The following is an 8,095-nucleotide window of genomic DNA, read 5'->3' on the forward strand; positions in this document are numbered from 1 at the left end:
AATAAAAGAAAACAATAGGTAATATGTTGAAATTAGTCCAGAAAGTGCATGACTGCAGCGACGCAGCTTCCCATCTGCCAGCTGGACAATGCAGGCGTTGACATGCTTCGGGTCCAGACGCTCGTCCACTGACTTATCTCGAATCGCCTTTCTCCCTCGTATCACCACCACCCAGGCAGTCGGAGAAAGACATGAAAAGAAAAAATTGAGGTGGGCACCAATCATAAGCTATTGATTAGAAGTGTGTCTTAAGTCTAGATCTAAAAACCTCCCCCGAGGTTGCAGATCTTATATCAGGAGGCACTTCACAGTACCAGGGCCCGGATGAAGAACGCTCTTGAGCCTGCAGACGTCTTCTTGGCTCTTGGAGTCACAAGTAGAGGGGCATTTTTCGAGCAGAGGCTCCGTGCAGTAATATAGGGGGAAAACAAATCTGAGAGATAAGAGGGCGCAAGTCCATGCAAACATTTGCATGTTAGTAAGAGAACCTTAAAGTCACATCTTAGACGGGCTGGGAGCCAGTGCAAGTTAGCTAATATAGGAGTATATTCTCAAACCTTTTTGTCCTAGTCAAAAGTCTCGCTGCCGCACACCAAATCCTCTCTGTGTTGAATTTGTACAGCGTGCTGAGTTGGTTCATTGTGTAAAACTGCATTCACAGAATTGTTAAAACAAACCAATTTCGAACATGAACATTTTTTTACCCATTCAGGCTGAATGATCAAGCATAATATTTAAATCAAAGCTTAACGTTTGGAAATGACATTATTTTACTGATCTGGCCTGCCTAAAGAACCGAAAGTCTGGATCCACTCCCAGAATCAAACTGAGATTGAAATCCTTGCATTACATGGAATGTACACATTTTCCATATAAAAAAAAAACAAAGTGTCATGGGTAATCAAATGCCATTAAACAGCGGGTAGAAGGCAAAAAAGAGAATACTAAATGACTGAAGTTTCTTGTGGAGAACATTAAAGTCCGCGCCATGCAGCGTACTTGGATTATGTTGACTGCAAAGGGCAATGGGATAATCCCTCCAGGTGGCTGTTTCATCCCATTTTAGACAACCAATTTAATAGCTAGTCATACTTGAAACTCTCCCTAATGACTTTTCAGTTATCTTTGCCTGCACAATTAAAATGTGCTTCTAAGACGCTTACTGAAGATCCATAAAATAAACAGAAAATAGCCTGCTGTTTGCACAGCCCGGCTTCATGGACTTTGCATATAGACAACATTGTTAATATCATTGACTATAGAGTTTTAGGGAGGATTGTGTCTGGTGGGGCATTGTTTGATTTCCAAATACATTAACCCGCCCCTTGTTTGTCATTTTATTTGGCAGAGCAAGAAAGCAATGTACAGTATAAACTGCAGCATGAAAATAACATTTCACTGTCTCACCTTAACTTGTAAATAAAGTCTAAGCTATACTCCTTTGAAATTAAAGCATCAATAGATAGGTAATCCCTGTTTATAGAAATAAAAGTCCATGACACGAGATAATAATTACTGGAGGGCTTGGGTTCCTTTTACCTTGCTAATTCCAAATAGGAATCTTTGGTCTTCCTATCGCCATCTGCCTTGAGGCAAGAGAATTGCGCGCCTCACTCTGCATCAATACAGTTATACATCCATCCACCCATTATCTGCACCGCTCATCCTCAGCAGGGTCACGGAGTGATACTTTACATACTAATTGTATCAATGATATTCAAGTCAAGTAAAGTAATTTTTATTTGTATAGCCCTTAATCACAAAGAGTCTCAAATGGCTTCACAGGTTATTACACAGACTATTCTTTCAGACTATTATTACACCATCCCCTGATCTGGAACCAACATGAGACAAGGAAAAACTCAAAAACCTCAACATGAGGAAAATGAAGAAACCTTGAGAAGGGACCGCACATGTGGCATCCCCCTTCCAGGATTACCAGACAGCAAAGGATGTTGCAATCACAAATAATACAGAGATATTGTCCACGAAAAGTATAGGGTATTCATAATATAACGTTAAAATTCAGCGATTCTAAAAAGGCGATCCAATATTTTGTAGTGAAATGAAAAATAACTGCATTTGTTGTTGTTTTAATTGCATAAATGTCAACACAAACTTAAAATTTTCAAAATATTTAACGCAGAGGCCAAAATAGCAGCAACGGTGAACAAAATGAAAGATTGTGTTTGCAAAATGCTCCAACTGTGCTGAAAAAATTTAAAACAGAAGTATCTTTTGCAAACTAAATTGCAAACAAGGGTATGAGCTCTTCCAGTCAACCATTCAACTGTGGACAACAAAAATACAGCACTCAGGTGGATCAGCGTACAATTTCTTGTCATTGTAGCTTACTGTATGTAGCTTTCATGCTAGTGCCATTTGTTATCACATGTTCCCTTTTGGTTACAGAGTCAGAATGCTTCCATGCAAATTTTATGATTCAAACTATGTGTCGTGACTGCCTAAGTGAAGTCACCTGGGGCAATCGTTTGGCGCGCTGGAGCGCACTTCCTGATTGCCTGACGTTCTCCACTTAAGCGGTCTGCGTCCAGAGATGGACGTCCGGGTATACTCTTTGTATCCCTGAATGTTTCTCCAGACTACAAGGTACCCACGACTCCTCTTGCCTGATACATGCCTGCCTTCCGTTTTTGACCTGTTTCCGTTCCACTTTTTGCGACCTACTCTCCCGCCCCGGCCATTGACTTACCTGCTCAGCTGTACCGTCCATACACCCGTCACGGAGCTGCCATTCCGCCTGAGGAGGCTGACGACCGACAAGCGCTGACGTCCCAAGCCAGCTCCAACAACTCTTTCAAATAAAAGCACTTTTGAAACTAACGCTATTGGATCCGAGAGTCCGTTCTGGTTCTTGACAGTCATTCCACGCTAGACGTGCATGACTCCCCATTTCCTTTTTCATTTGGGTCCTGATCCTGTTCTGGTTCATGACAGTAATACTGAATAAATATAATCATTTAGTATGTATTTAGTTTTATATGTGCAGACTCTCCTTCCTCCCCTGACTGAATTTTACTGTCATTACTGCAAACCAAAAGTAAGCTATGATGGGTTTCATTTTGCCTGTAATACTCGGGCTTTAAAGCACAGGTACCTTTAATGACTGTGTGTGAAGCACCTAATCATTCTAACGCCTGATACTGTTTTGTGGTACGTGTGTGTGTTCCTGAACCAGTTACATCACCATATTAGCAGTTCGATGACTAAACTCATGATCGTATTCTCTGTAAATGACAGAAATGTGACATTTCAGCGCAGCCTAAGAAATTTCCCAGTTGCATAGCCAATAAGTGGAGTCCATCCTAAGCTGATGTTCCCTTTGAACATCAGCCTGGAATTACACATGCTTTGTTATTAAGATCGTGGTTTGCTGCAGTCCTCTATCTGGTCCAAGTAATTAAATAGCGGAGGGAAGTGATGCCCCTCTCTGCAGGCGCTGCCCCTTACACAAATCCTAATGGCTTGCAGGTGTCCAGGGCCGCCTCTGCGCACGACTAAATTGCAGTTCAGGGGCTTCCAGCTTGATAATTACGATCAGTATGTGTGGAGGAAATAAAGGGTTGCGTCACGGTGTGGATCATGTAGCATTGCATTTTGTGTAGTAAAGTGAATCCCTGTTGAGCTAAAGGGTTATAGGGTTCTGTGTTGCTTTGGTTGAAGCAGTGTTGAATTCAATTTAGCCAGTAGACAACAAATGAAAGTTTTGTTTTGTAAAAATGATATTAGGTACACTTACTGTCGTACACTACCGTTCAAAAGTTTGGATTCGCTTAGAAATGTCCTTCATTTTTAATTAAAAGCACTGTTTTTTTCAGTGAAGATTACGTGAAACTAATCTAAATCTAAGCTACTTTATAAAACTCAAAGTGTGTGCGTGCATGTGTGACTTATAGGCTCCAAAACGGCGGAACTGATGTTCGTGAAAAGATACACGGTAATACTTTAGGCCTCCTTGAGTCTCTTTACCTAAGTTTTGTGTCATTCCCAATGAATATCCAAAAAATCAATAAACATCAACCTTCGTGTAGTTTGCTTTCGTGAGGTCTCTAACACCCTCGATGGCCAAATTGAGTATTGCAGCACTCAACCACCGACCATCCCAAGCAGCCAAATCCAATCTTCTATTAGACCTGCAATGCCGGGCCATTTTGCATGTCAGAAATACACACCATACATTGCTAATGTGGTAATTGAGTCGTTATTATAATAAAACAAGACTGACGAAAATGAATGTCTGTTTTTAATGCAATATCCAAATAGGCGCCTATTTTCAGCAACTAGCACTCCAGTGTAGATTGTGTTTGCCAATTAGTAGAGCCATCAGGGAGCACTAAGCCACGCCCACCATAGTAACAGTATCCATGTATCACACACGGAGCAAATAAAGCAGCCAAAACAACACCGAGCAACTCTTTAGTTGCTATTCCTGATAGCATAGCCGTATCATTACGTTTTTATTATGCTTATCTGACAAGTGAGTAGAAAAGGGTCTCAATTATTATATAGTTATATTCATGGCATCTTGGTTTCCAAAGACGCCAATAACCTTCAAAGGCTGGATGCAAAATGTTGGCGATCTATGAGAGAGTCAGAAGCCCCGTACCAACTACAAATAGAAATAGATTCAGATTTATGAAAGATAAAAGTATATTGAGAATATATTGATGAGTGATCCTGCACATCAAATTCACAAAACGAGTGGTCCCATTGCCACCCGTTCCGAAACTACAGTGAGGAACATGTGGAAACAACATCACGAGCCTTACAAACCCAATACACTAGATCACGAACTGTACATTCTAAATATTCCATAAATTACCAGTTTTACCTCAATTACAAAATGAAATATATATATATATATATATATATATATATATATATATATATATATATATATATATATATATATATATATATCTCATCTCATCTCATTAGCTACACCGCTTATCCTCAGTAGGGTCGCGGGGGTGCTGGAGCCCATCCCAGCAATCATCGGGCAGTGGGCAGGGGACACCCTGAATTGGTTGCCAGCCAATCGCAGGGCACATGGGGACAGACAACTCACTCGCTCATTCACACCTAGGGACAATTTGGACCGGCCAATTCACCTGAAATGCATGTTTTTGGAATGTGGGAGGAAACCGGAGTGCCCGGAGGAAACCCACGCAAGCACGGGGAGAACATACAAACTCCGCACAGGAAGTCTGGAGCTGGATTTGAACCCACGCAGGAGGTTCCCAAGACATGAACTGTGCCACACATGCGCTAACCACTGCGCCGCCGTGCTGCCCGATATATATATATATATATATATATATATATATATATATATATATATATATATATATATATATATATATATATATATATATATATATATATATATATATATATATATATATATATATATATATATATATATATATATATATATATATATATATGTTTATATAGCGCTATGTAGCACGCTTTTCAAGTCAAGACTTCCCAAAGCGCTTTACAGTGTGCTTCACATTTCCCAATAGCGGCCGTGAAGCCATGTAGGCACTAACCTGCTTAATGAGGGTATTAGGGGTTCGGTGTCTTACCCAAGGACACTTCAACATGTAACACGGAGGAGCTGGGATTCGAACTGCGATCTCTTGATCCCAAGACGAGCGCTCTACCTCCTGAGCCACTGCCGCCCCAAAACACAACCTTCACTTGTATTTGTTTTTGTCATATGCAAACAAGGTATGCTAACGAGGGCACAGTGATATACTCAAAGAAAGTGCAGCGTAATAAAAATCTAACACTCATTGTAGAAAAAATAACTTGATTTTGGTTCCCATTGATACTCTCCACGTTGAATTGGTGAAGCCGCAATCATGGCATGCATTGTGTGTGATAGAAAAAGGGGAAGGGCTGTCATCTAGATTCATTTTATCCGGTTTTGGCGGAACACTTAAAGAAAGGTTGAAATATTCCACGAATGTTTCATGTCTACTACAAAAATGTTGAAATAAAACTTGGAGGTTTTGATTTTTTGACCGGCACCTGTATTCTACTCAGAAGAACTAACAAACTGAAAATAAATACAGTACATTCTGATCTTGGTACTGTATTTATACATTCACTTAAATGCTCCAGCTGATACATTGACTTACCTCCAGAGAGCAGTATCACATTAAACAGCATCACCAGTGAAACTACAACCATCATCCATCGCCCCATCTTCTGAATGGCTTAACTTAACCAGGGTGAGGCCACTATGATGATTATGAATTTTAAAAGTGTATTATTTAGGAGTGGAGTATTTGTTCCAGCCATACAAATAATTATCATTTGATATTTGTTCAACTTTGTGCTAAGCATGAACAAGGGGTATGTCGCGTGTAAACGTAACAGCTCTATGAACTAGCTGGCTCTCCACTCATCAAAAGCTCAATCCGGAGTCAAAGCAGGAAAATCAGACTTATTTGTACTCATTTTGAATGAATAAAAGCTTTATTCCGAACATTAAAATAAAAACAGAACAAAAGCAATAACTTAAAAACAAAGTAATGTTACATAACATGTTTGAAAAGGGGTGGTTAGAGGCAGATGCTTATTTTCCCTACCCCTTCATCTTCCCTATTAAATAAACAAATGATAATAACAACAATAGTAATAATATTGATAATAACAGTTTTGATATAACAATAGCAACAATATCACAAAGTTAACCATAGTTGTAGACGCAATATTTCCCAATCTCTCGTATCACTCAGACCCCATTTTCTCCATCTCTGTATTCCGCCAGTAATGTTTTTTTGTATTTAAATTTGAACAAGTGAATAGTTGGACATTGTTTGATCTCGTCTTGTAAATTGTTCCAAAGTTTGACTCCACACACAGACACACACATACTTTTTCTGGTTGTTCTCACCTTTGGGATTATTAATTTACTACAGCCCCTTTAGTTATAATTTCCCTCTTTTCGAATTTTTACGATATTGATGGCTCCAAAGTCTATCAGTGGCAGATGAAGTCCCTGAAAGTTGAGGCACTTGGTGTTTCTAAATGCAAATATCCAGTAGACTGCTAAAATCTTTCTATTAATATATAGTAATTATTATATATTATTTTATATATATGGTGTGCATGTTTTTCAGGTGTACTGTGTTGTTTCAGTCTAAATTGGTGAAATTAACTTTAGTTGAAATAGTTACAGGCTCGTGTATTAAATAGTTGTTTTTTAACTATAAATTATTCATAACACTTAGGGTTCATATTTGAAATGTATATTTTGTTGTTTGTATTTTATAGGGACTCTGTGTTGTTTTTTCACTTAAAATCTGTTGAGTGTATCAAAATGTATTTTTTTTTATATAATATATATATTTATATATATATATATATATATATATATATATATATATATATATATATATATATATATATATATATATATATAATTGTTTTTAAGTTATTGCTTTTGTTCTGTTTATATATATTGGACATCGGCCATTGTTGACGCTGGCTAACATGGCGGCGCTACTTGTATAGCGACCAACAGTCGGGGAAACTAAGTCCGGCGAAAATAACAACTTGAGACTCAGCGGGCGATCGGGTGATGCGATCAGCGGACGGTGCCGTAAGAGTAACGTGAAGTCTTCAAGATGCCGAGCAGAGATAAGGAACTCGAGGAAATTAAAAAGTCACTCGGCTTTTTAATGGATAAAATGGATATCGTCACCAGACAACAAGACACAATTTTGAGTTTAATGGCTGAAATCAAAGACCTTAAAAACGAAAACATTGAGAAAGAAAAGAGGATTATTGCACTAGAAGGGCGCGTAGCAGATCTGGAACAGTATACCAGGATAAATGACATCATTATCACCGGTCTGGACATCAAACCTCGGACCTATGCCAAGGCTGTGGCAAATACAAATATTGGAACAGATGCTGATGAGGATTCTGCTGAGCAACAGGTCATTGCTTTTATGAGTAAAAAAGGCATATCCATCAATGCTGAGGACATAGAAGCATGCCACCAATTAACAAGAGGTGACAACCGACCCAAAGCGACCATCGTAAGGTTTGTTAA

Source organism: Urocampus carinirostris, chromosome 6 (genome assembly GCF_059441175.1).
Source record: "Urocampus carinirostris isolate Australia breed hairy pipefish chromosome 6, RoL_Ucar_1.0, whole genome shotgun sequence".
NCBI lineage: Eukaryota > Metazoa > Chordata > Actinopteri > Syngnathiformes > Syngnathidae > Urocampus > Urocampus carinirostris.